This window comes from Silene latifolia, chromosome Y, assembly GCF_048544455.1.
Source record: "Silene latifolia isolate original U9 population chromosome Y, ASM4854445v1, whole genome shotgun sequence".
Lineage (NCBI taxonomy): Eukaryota > Viridiplantae > Streptophyta > Magnoliopsida > Caryophyllales > Caryophyllaceae > Silene > Silene latifolia.
In genome coordinates, this window is record NC_133538.1 from 340,071,499 (window position 1) to 340,083,761 (window position 12,263).

The window sequence follows — 12,263 nt, forward strand, 5'->3', positions numbered from 1 at the left end:
AACCTTCAATTTTGCAATTCATGAGATTTCTATTTTCCTACTTTTTCTATGGGGTAACCAAACGAGGCCTTATATTGTTAATATTAAGATATCCTTATTAATTGTTTATTGGTATATCAAAGTGCAATCAAAGTGTCACGACATAAAAAAAAATACCGATTAAATTTGTTGGATACTTAGTTTAATTGCACACGTTATCAATTTGTGTGTTTATTTAAAAATATCATACATACCCAAGAACACTTATTACTTAAATTATTAATATTTGTATCCTTATTAATTGTTTTTGGGTATTTAAAATTTTCTGATACACACCCTCGAGTTGTTAATATATAATATCTTAAAGGATGTATGATTTAAGTATGTCTTACATGGCACACGTGGTTTGCATGGCCTGCGGTTACCTGTCATCCTAAAGGATGTCTTACATGGCACACGTGGTTTGCAGGGTATTGCATGTGCCCGGGGGATTCAACCTCTCGTCACCAAAAAAAAAAAAAAAAAAAAAAATTATAGAAAGCCTCTATATAAATCATCTAACCTCACACTATTAAACCTTTTTGTTTTTGCTCATCTAAAATCCTAAGAGCTAACCCTAATCCCTCTTTCCACACCAAGTAAGTATCTACTGTTATTTTTACTCTTATTTTCTTCGGTTTAGTTTTGATTAGTCGAGTCTTTTCCCTTTTAGATTGATTAAAGCATGATTAGGTTAAAAGAAAAGTAGTTCCTGCAAATTAGAGATTCATTGTGCTGTTTTATTATAATTATTAGACCGATCTAAGTTGCATATTTACAAAACGTTAACGAAGAGACATTAGTTATTTCCAATCCCGGTTTATGTATATAAAATTTCGTAGTCATATTCCTTCTATTTTGTTCTAGAAAAATTATCTGTGAAACTGTCGATTTTAATTCACGAATCTGTCAACTCTTTAAACATTAGATGTAAAATAGAAATTACGAATTGAAATAGAGTTTGTTCTTTTTAAACATTAATTTCATTGACTCTAGTTAATGTTAGAACTTGGAATTAATTTAAAATGATTTCTTAAACATCTTTAATGGTCTAATGTAACACCCCACGTTAGTGCTTAAAGGGATTGAAAATACTACTCATATCAACAAAGTGAACTTTTTTTTATGGTCATCCATGGAAAAGAACTCCACAGTTAAGCGTGCTTGATTGGGAGTAGTCTCCACAGTTAAGCGTGCTTGATTGGGAGTAGTCTTAGAATAGGTGACCTTCTGGGAAGGTTTCCGGGATGCGCATGAGTGAGGACAAAATGCGCTATAAAGGACCCGTGTTGATCTATGAGCCATGTACACAGCCTGGTGAGCTATCATAAGTAACTACTCCCGACCCGGTTTGGGTCGGGGTTACAAGTGGTATCAGAGCAACCCTGCGACCATGTAGTGATGGGAGGCAGTTGCTATACGCTTCCGGAGGCAGTTGTTATACACTCCATTGAGATCACTCACCTAGCGGGGGCGGATTCTGGGTTAGCGGTTATGCTCCCAGGCGCAACGAGGACGTTGCGTTCTTCAAGTGGGGATGATTGTAACACCCCACGTTAACTGAAGAGGTCCAGTGATAGGTTTAAATGATTAGTGCTTGAAGGGATTGAAAGTACTACTCATATCAACAAAGTGCACTTTCTTTTATGGTCATCCATGCAAAAGAACTCCACAGTTAAGCGTGCTTGGCTGGGAGTAGTCTTATGACGGGTGACCTCTTCGGAAGGTTTCTGGGATGCGCATGAGTGAGGACAAAATGCGCTATAAAGGACCCGTGTTAATCTGTGGGCCATGTACACAGTCTGGTGAGCTATCATAAGTAACTGCTCCCGACCCGGTTTGGGTCGGGGTGTTACATATAATACTTTTTATGCGACGTAATCCGTCAGTCTGTAGAGATTGGTCTGAAAACCTACGTTAAATTGAGAATTTGTTAAAACATTATAAGATAATGGTTGTAGCTAAGAGTATTAGGATTCTAACCCCACTGGCCTTACATTAATTGAAGTTCTGATGATTTAATTATGAATTTTATAGTGAGACAGTGCCCTTCTGAAAATCAGTAAGTTATAGATGGAGTCTTTAAACCATAAGGAAGGGTTAGGTCGTAACTTATCTATGTAGTAGGCATGGTTAGGGATAAGTAGATAATGCATTGAAGCATGAGCATAGCTTAGGATTAGTAAGGATGATTTTGATATAAACTTTATAGTTGTTAGATTACATTTTCGAGGAAGAAGCCTACTAGAGGAGTTGCTTGTAGGGTTCTTATGATCTTATTGTGCCAAATTTCGGTACTAGCCAGATAAGGATGAATGATACCGGTTATTGGGGGGGGGGGGGGTGTTATTACAGGTTGATGGAATGATTGTTGGGGATGACGCTGTTTGTACGGGAATGGGCGAACACGAGACGAACTTCATTTGGTTGGTGAGTAGATCATATCTGGGCTCGACCTTTCACCATCTTTAGTTATTTATTTGTATTAGTATATTTGACTTCTACTCTAAAATATGTAAATTAATTAGTAAAATATTGTTTGAGTGCCCAATTTGGTATTACTACTACGGCTCACCGTAAAGGTCTTGTAAAGGCTATTGGATAAATGAGAGTGTTACATTACTAACAATAAACAATATCATCACGTGGATTAAATATAAAACATTGATTTATTTCAAATAATAGTAATTATATAAGAAAAACTGTTAATGTCGATAATTAAATTAATCGAAATAATAAAGTAAGTAACAACAAACCGTGAGCATCGCCACCTACGCAAAGCAATCTTAGGAAACATGCCACGCTTTGGGGGGCTGAAGTGGTCATTATTTACACACTTTTAACCCCTTAACCAACCTCATTTTGCATGCCAATCTAGCTAATTATTGTCATTTTCATAGTCATTTGCTTCCTATTTGCTATTCCCTCCCTTTTATGGTCGTTTGTAGGAAAGGAGCTAATAGGAGCGGTTTTAGCATGATTTTACGCTTAAATAAAGGTAAATCGAATCACTTGATGATTGGCATGGAAGAGGAGACAAGGCACAAGGACCCTTAGATCATTAACGCAAGATTTGGGATGATTTGGATGCTAACCCCAATGATTTATGGGACAACGATGACGAGAACGAAGACATTCCAAGAGGAAATTACTCAAACTCATACCAAGAAGTGTTGTTTTGGCTCTGAAACCACGATAGATGAAGCAGCTTCGAAAAATCAACTGGTCTAAGCTTTTTAATAAATCGATTTGGAGTCCGGATGAGCAAATGACGCCCATTTTACTATCCGAGCTCAACTAGCCGAGCTGAGTGCCAAGTCGCCCTAGAAAAGAGTCACGTCGCTCAAATTCAAGGTCACGATTCAAAAATTTTGGCTCAACTCGTGAGAGCTAGGAGAGTCTTGCATGGCGACGGATTATCTTATTGGGCCAATACTTTATTTAGCAGTCTGATTGACCTTAATCTTGTAGCCACTATATATACCCTTGTTGTAATAAGAAGCTTTCTAAGTCCTCTTAGAGGAGGCTAAGCTCTCTTAGATTAGATTAAACCCTCGTAAATTATATTAGATTATTCCTTTAATCTTTCCACATTCTACATTACGCTTTTAATAATTGTTCTTTCATTTACATCTTCAATAGTTTATATTTGGATTTCTTGGGTATGTATTTGAAGACTAAGTGACAAGTCTCCATATTTATGCAAGGATCCACCTTTGTTCATGTTCATCTTTACATATTAAGTTGGTATACTTTTATTTCCCTTTAATCCTTTGTTATTACTTGCTTTATATCATCATGCTTAGTTTAGACTCTTTGTTTGTTGGTGTTTTCATCCTTCTTGCTATGATTAGTGAGTATTAACCTTGCTAATGTTAATGTGGGAGTAGGGAAATGATTAAGGGTGAATCTATGCTTGTTGATTCTATCAAAATGGATTAATTGTTGACATGTTATGTTTGATGAAATGTTTGATGACAACCTTGCATGAATCTCTATCTATTCAATTTCTCCTATAAGATCGAGAGCCTTAGGAGTAGTTAGACCTTGCATGATGTTGGTGGGAAGACCAGGTGTACGCGAGAGCTAACTCGACTCAAACTAGGTGGGACCGTATGATCGAGAGCCTAGGTCCTAATCTGACTACAACCTTGACCCAATTTAGACTCACATGTGTATACTCCTTTGATTACTCCCATGAACTCATGACACTCTAGTACTTTTACTCAATTGTTTACATCTTTGTTTTTGTTGTTTAAATTCATTTGTTTTGTTTAAAACCCAATCTATTAATCGTGACACTTGCATAAAGTGAAATAGATAGGTATAAGACCTGTTCTTCCTGGCTTATTTTCAGCTCAACGCAGTTCAGTTCAGCTTAATTCAGTTCAGCTTAATTCAGTTTAGTTGAGTTCAGATTATTATTATTATTATTATTATTATTATTATTATTATTATTATTATTATTATTATTATTATTATTATTATTATTATTATTATTATTATTATTATTATTATTATTATTATTATTATTATTATTATTATTATTATTATTATTATTATTTTATTTTATTTTATTTTATAGAAGGATGCGCGCAGCTTTCATTAAAAGAAAAACAAAAGTTTACATGAAATTGGTGGGGAGCCGAGAAACAAGCTGGGCTCCCACACCCTTAGCAACAGCAAAGCTAAGTCTAGTAAAAATGTAAGCGGCCACCTGAGCCCCCGCATCCTGAGATACCGAGAATTTCTGGATCCGCTTGAGCAAGGCAACAGCATCCGAACCCAACTCCCCAAGTGATGAGAAAGAGAATGGAAGGAAACCATAACCCGCTGCCGCGCACAAATCCCCATACTTAGCACACTTCCGCAGAGCAGCATCAGCAACAACCCGTCCCGGCACAAAATTCGTTATCCCAGTCTGAGTCAAAGGAAAGGACCCGGTCAAGTCAACGCACACATCACGCCCCCTGTCCTAAGAATAAAGCAGCAAATCCGCAGGACGAAGAGAACCCCCATGCCCATCAACCAAACCAACATCAACCTCCTTTCCCGCAGAAATACCAGATCTATAGCAGATGTCGAAAAGAGTGTCACGGACGAGGTTATACCGATGTTTAACGCCCACATACCAGTACAAGAAACATCGTGGTCCCCAAAAACATCATCAGCAAAGTCCCGAGAGCAAGCTGGACAGGGCCGAGAGACCGTGAATAACGGAACACCCAGACGATACCCAAGCACACTACGGTACGTCCTCCCGTTCATAGTCTGACCCAACCCCGAGATAGGAACCGCACGTAACCAATCGGGAGTGGGAACCTGCCGAGACCGCCATAAAGCAAGTCGGCGAGGTGTCAAAGAGAAAACAGACCACGAGGCGCGGCAAGAAATCGCGAAATAAATATCTCCAATCTCTTCATAAGTTTGGGGGCGCAATTTCACTAGGGTTGCCTAAGATACGAGCTTGTAGTCGCAGAAAATCTCGCGCGACATCATCAAAAGCGGGGCCAACTACAATACCGGAGGGTCCGAGGAGCTTAGCTCAAAATCGGCAGACGCAAACGGGACGCAATAAAAGCATAATGTAAAACATTCCTCGCCGCATAGACACCAAGACCACCAAGATGAAAAGGGAAAGTAGCAAGGCGCCACTGCCAATCCCCAAAGCTCGGGCCAGACGCGGTGACGATACGTTCCAAGCTGGAACGAAGAGCAGCATCAAAGGGAAGATGGACGGACCCAAAAACACTAGGGGAGCAAGTACGAAGGGAGAAATAGAGCTTAGAAATACCAGTACAAGCTCGAAGTAGAAGCAACTCACATTGCGGGTCCTCAATCCTCGCAACCAAGTCCATTAGCTCAATGGTCTTAGTTACTCTCCTCGCCACAACCTCACTGCTAAACCCAGGGCAAGTACTGACAGGTCCACCCAAAACAGTAACACCTCTCGCGGGCCGAGCAATGGAGGGGGGGAAAACCCCAGGGAGCCGACTCTGAGGATCCTCCACAGGCCAATAGACCTCCGTCTTGGAGACATTAAGGTGTAGTCCAAAACGGGGACCATCCGCCATAATCAAATCCAAGACCTTCCCCACCTCCAAAGTATCCCCCACAATGGTGCCATCATCCAAGTACCATGCCTGCATAGATAGGTCAAAAGTGTCCCGGATTTTGCATACTAAGGGATGCAAAACCAAAGCGAAAAGCAACGGACCCAAAGGATCACCCCCGCCGGACTCCCGACATGACCACAAGCAATGCTCCCCATAAAAAGACGGCAGGCCGAATAACAAAACTCCACCCAACGGGAGAGAACCGGAGCAATGTCGGCGGACTTTCTCAAGCATGGTCGTACGATCAACAAGGTTGAAAGCATTCTGAAATCAACCAAGAACATGGAAAGTCCCACCTCAAAGACTTCGAGCCTCAATGAGCTTCGAAGGCATGCAAGATAGCCTCTCCTCCACCGGACACACCCACCCCAAACTGTAAACCAGCAAAATAAGACTACAAAGAAGGACCCACCATAAAAACACCCACCTTAGAGACAAGCCGTCTCCAGACAGTACCAACAGCAATAAGACGGACCCCACCACCTGGTTTAACAAGCGGCGTGAGAGGGGCGCTGGCAATGTACTCTCCCAAAGCAAGAGGGCACCGACCCTCAAGAAAAAGATTAACCACCCTAGTAATAAAAGTGATCAACTCATCAGAAATAGCCACAGCAGCGCCACTCAAACAATCCATAAGGTGCTGGGCACGAAAACCATCCCTCCCACAAGACGTACCACGAGGGAAGCTCCGAATCATATCCAAAACCACTGACTCTGAGGCAACCAGAGGATGATGATCCCCAGACAAAGGAGGCAAAGAAGGAGGTGGGGCGACAGGATGCTTCTCACGCAAGGCCACAAGAGTGGCATCGGAGTAGGGGGCGACCCCAGAGGAAGAAAGCACCCGAACAGAAGCAGTATAGTGACCATCCGAAATCTTCCGCCGATATTGTCGGAGGTTATGCTCACCCAAATCCAGGTCCTCCTCCACAACAAACAACGAAGGACCCTTAACAAAACACTCCTGCAACAGCTGCAAACCCCCCCAGGCACCCCCCAAGCAAGGATAGCCCTAGCAATACTCTCCTCCTGACGCTGGCGTCGGATAGCCGTCCTACACTCAACATTACTCCGAGGAGCGAAAGTCTTAAGCAGGCACAGCGGTAAAACAAGTAACCGAACCCAGCGGGAGAGATCACTAGGGGAATCAGCCACATCATCCAGAGCTCCTTTCAAAGCCCGAGCAAACCCAAGACGACACTTAGGAGGAATAAACTTAACAGTGCGGAGGCCCAAAGACAGTAACCGATCAAGAGAAGATATAAACCACTGAACAAGCTCAACACCATCATCAGAAGAAACCGAAGTAGAGGGAGCTAAAGGTCTCGGAATACCATAAATATGAAAACTGTAGAGGCCATCAACACGCTCCGGAGCCTGCACAATATCACCCCGACTATGTCGACATCTAGCACGAGTGGTACGGGTCATAAGACACACCCCACACAACCAGAGCCCATCCGTCTCAAAGTACTCTCGGCATTGGAATAAGTAGTCAAACTATCAGCAAGAGTCTGACGCGTAAGGTCCAACGCACCACCATGACAATGTCGATCCTGTAAATGTTTTTGCCACGCAGCCTTAGTAAGGCCTTTACCAAAACCTTCCCGACATGCATGAAGACAAGAAAAAGGACAGTGGAACCGCACTAGCGCGGGCATGGAGAAGAAACCCCTCCACCAACCTAAAAAAAAAAAAAACAAGCCTAACAATGGCCAAGTTGACAAAGCACACCAGCACCCCGCAAGCAATTCATAAGGCGGCAGTAGGCACAACAGCAAAAATCAGCCACCGTGTAACTACTACACAGCAGCAGCAACACGGCTGGAGTAGGCCGTCAACCAACCGGAGATTAAAAAAAACAGGCAGTAAAATAGGAGCTGCGAAGTAAAAATAAACGATGCCCTAAAAAGAAACAAACCAGAGAAACCGATGACGGCAGCGGTTCCGGCAACCACCACAGCAATGATCAATGACGTGAGGTCAGAAGATCAAAGGCGGTGACAAAGGTAGTCGTGGGCATCGATGCAACACCAGCCGAATAGGAGGCCAAAACCCGAAAACCCGAAATTGAAGATCGCAATCCCAAAACCAAACCGATGAGCAGCAGCACCGGTGACAAAAGGAAAGGACGACCTAGACCGGCGGGAATAGACCTCGCACGACCGCCGGCGGGAACAGACCAGAACCACGTATTATTATTATTATTATTATTATTATTATTATTATTATTATTATTATTATTATTATTATTATTATTATTATTATTATTATTATTATTATTATTATTATTATTATTATTATTATTATTATTATTATTATTATTATTATTATTATTATTATTATTATTATTTTTATTATTTTTATCATTATTATTATTATTATTATTATTATTATTATTATTATTATTATTATTATTATTATTATTATTATTATTGTTACTATTATTGTTGTTACTATTATTGTTGTTACTCTTATTGTTGTTACTCTTATTATTGTTATTATTATTATTATTATTATTATTATTATTATTATTATTATTAATATTAATATTATTATTATTATTATTATTATTATTATTATTATTGTTATTGTTATTGTTATTGTTCTTATTATTGTTATTCTTATTGGTATTGTTATTATTATTATTGTTATTATTATTGTTATTCTTATTATTAGTATTATTATTATTAGTATTATTATTATTATTATTATTATTATTATTATTATTATTATTATTATTATTATTATTATTGTTGTTGTTGTTGTTGTTGTTGTTGTTGTTATTGTTGTAGTTGTTATTATTATTATAATTATTATTATTATTATTATTATTATTATTATTATTATTATTATTATTATTATTATTATTATTATTATTGTTATTAATTATAATTAATTATAAATATTAATTATTATAATTATAATTAATATTAATAATAATTATAGTATTATAATAATAATAATAATAATTATGATTATAATTATAATTATAATTAATAATAATATTATTATTATTATTATTATTTTTATTATTACTATTATTATTATTATTATTATTATTATTATTATTATTATTATTATTATTATTATTATTATTATATCAATATTATTAATATTGATTTAAAATTAGTTAATCATCCTTATTATTGTTATTATAATGAATATTGATATGGCTCATATTTGAGCACATTTAGTCCCCGGATTAGTCTCGTTCCTATGCTTTATAGTGCATAATTGGGTCATTTATTATCTTTAGTTTCCTATTTTGCATATTCTTTGAGGTTTTGTTTCCTTGGTAAGAGAGGATTGCAAACCTTGCATTTTCATGGCAAAATGGAGCTAAATTGATCGCATTCAATGACCAAGCATCGAAGGGAAGATGAGACTAGAAGGCCTATGTAGATAATAAAGTAGATTGGGCAATGATGAGAGGATCCTTGCATCCTCAACGAGAACCCCACGGATTGTTGAGGATTGAAGAAAAGAGAAGTGTCTGACCCAGGATCCGAGCGGATTGCAAGCAATCCGAGCATCTCCCTGCCCAGCAATCCGAGCATCCCAACAGCAAGACGCTCGTCTTGAAGCCTCACAATCCGTGCGCCCCCCCTCAGTGATCCGCTCGGATCTTCTTACAAGAACCACCGTGCCAGCTTCCTAGACGCTCGGGACGAGCATATACATGCGGGACTAGCAAAACAGAGATGCTAATCTCCTTGGAGAGGAGCACTTGCTCAACTTTTCTTAAGGGTATTAATAGTCATTTAAGCCCTTGGTAACCCTAATATTTGTACCTAATCTTTAGTATAAATACCCCTTTGTACTACCTAGATTAAAAAACAATCTTAATACTCTCTTAATCAAGTTGTAATCCATTAGTAATCTCATCTTAATCTTGTAATCAACTCTTAATCTAGTCTTAATACAAATCTCATTACTTAATCTTTCCTTAATTTCTCTATTGTTCATCATTTATTTTGGGTAATTAGAAGATTATTTGGGTTTATTTGGAGGATTGACAACCTTCCATCAATCATCAAGTACTTCTATTATTCTTTGCTTTATTATTTGGAATCATTTTCATAGGTATAATTCTCCCTTAATCCTTTTAATTATTGTTAATCATTTTCATTTGTTAATCATGTTTTGCCTTGCTAGTATGATTGACAACCTTGTTAGCATGTTAAACTTGATAATGAGTGAGTAGTTTCCTTAGCTAGGGTTAATGGGGAATTAGGGGAAACCAACATGGGGATTGATTCATGCTTAATCTAATATGTTTTCATAATTAATTTGCTTGCTTGTTGTGATTCCAACTTATGCACATGTTATGTTTGATGAAATGCGAGCCTATGAATCCTTGCTTTTTTTACCCATCACTTATCTTTTCAATGAGACTTGTAAGACATAAACTATCTCGAATCTCATTAGACCATGCATATAGTTGGATAGGAAGGATTAAGTCGACTTGTAGGTGTTGTACAATCTAATCGATTCGGCTCCGAGACCCAAACCTTCTTAGGGATTATAAGATATACACTAAATCGATCCCATCACAACAATAAGTGCTTGCATCTAGTTGAGAATATTTTTGTATGATCAAATCCCATGTATTCCCCTATGAACCCATGATACCCTAGTGCTTTTAATCAATTGTTTACACCTTCATTTTATCTACCTTACTTTGTTTTTATTGTTGATTAGTTTTAATTGATCTCCTATCTCAACCCCAAATTGTGACACCCTAAGACCCGACCATTTACAATTGAAAATCCTACATCAATACCCGTCCCTTGGGATTCGACCTTTACTTGCCTCTTTACTAAGAGTAGTTTGTGAAGTTATAAATATTGTTTTGGTTAAGTAATTTTTGACGACGAGTTTTACAACAACACCAAAAATGGCGCCGTTGCCGGCGACGGTGTTAACTTGATTTGATTTTCTTTAAATTGTTTTTAGTTGTGTCTTTCTTTAGCTAGGGGAAGTCAATTTACTCAAGGTTTGTTCTAATTTTTTTTGAGTTGTTTGATATTTTGCATGTCTAGGAGATCACAAGGTAACTTGTTACCCATTGATCTTGAAATTGAAAGAACTTTGACCAACAATAGAAGACTTGCTAGAAATACTTTGAGAGGTATTGGTGAGATTGTGGACATTCAACCAAATAATATTGAGTTCATCAACCCTTTTGCAAGAAAAGGAGAGGATAACCCAATACAAAACCCACCACAAAATCAACCCACAATGCCTAAATTTTCATCACATTCCGTACCAACCGAGGAGAACCTACCAAATGGTACTCCTACACCACAATATTTAACCGGTAATTTCATTGCCAAATCCGCATTTATACAACTAGTTGAGAGAAGTCAATTTGGGGGGATGCCTAGTGAAGACCCTCATTCTCATATGGAGACTTTTTGTGACTATTGTGATGCGATTTCTCAAACCGGAGTTACTCAAGACCAAATTCGATGGGTCGTCTTATTTCCTGTTTCTTTGATTGGTACCGCGAAACAATGGTTGAAGAGCCTAGATAACGCTACTCTTGGTATTGACTCTTGGAAGAAATTAGCACTTGCTTTCTACAAGAAATTCTATCCTCCAGAGAAGACTAACATGTTGAGAGCCCAAATCACCGGGTTCAAACAAAGGGATGAGGAATCTTTGTATGAAGCATGGGAGAAATTAAAGGACACTTGTCGATCTTGTCCACACCATGGACTTAGCGAGTGCTTCCTTGTACAACAATTTTGGAATGGTCTATATGAAGACTCCCAAAACATTATCAATATGGGATCAAATGGTATGTTTACCGAAGTTGATGACAATCAAACATGTAACAAGATTGAAGAAATGACGGTCCATAACTCATAATATAGTAGACCCCAGAAGGTTACTAGAGGAGGAAAGCATGAGGTGGACTCTATTACTCAATTGGGTGCTCAACTTAGTGCTCATATTGACACCATTAATTTGAAGTTTGAGAAGGCCATGGCTAAACTTGAAGAGGCCTCCAAATCACCCAAGAAACATGTTAATGCTATGGTAGCATCATCAATTCCAAGTGGAGTATGTGAGAGTTGTGGAACTTTGGGACATTACCATAGTGAATGTAGGGGAACAAGT

At 38.3% G+C, this 12,263-nt stretch overlaps 1 non-coding gene across 1 annotated transcript; it reads right to left on the bottom strand.

Annotated features, from left to right (window-relative positions):
• Window positions 1-11,753: 11,753 nt before the first annotated feature.
• LOC141635878 (small nucleolar RNA R71) lies at window positions 11,754-11,860 on the bottom strand. The gene has a single exon (XR_012540533.1). It is a non-coding gene; the product is annotated as a small nucleolar RNA R71 (small nucleolar RNA).
• Between the last annotated feature and the right edge of the window lie 403 nt (window positions 11,861-12,263).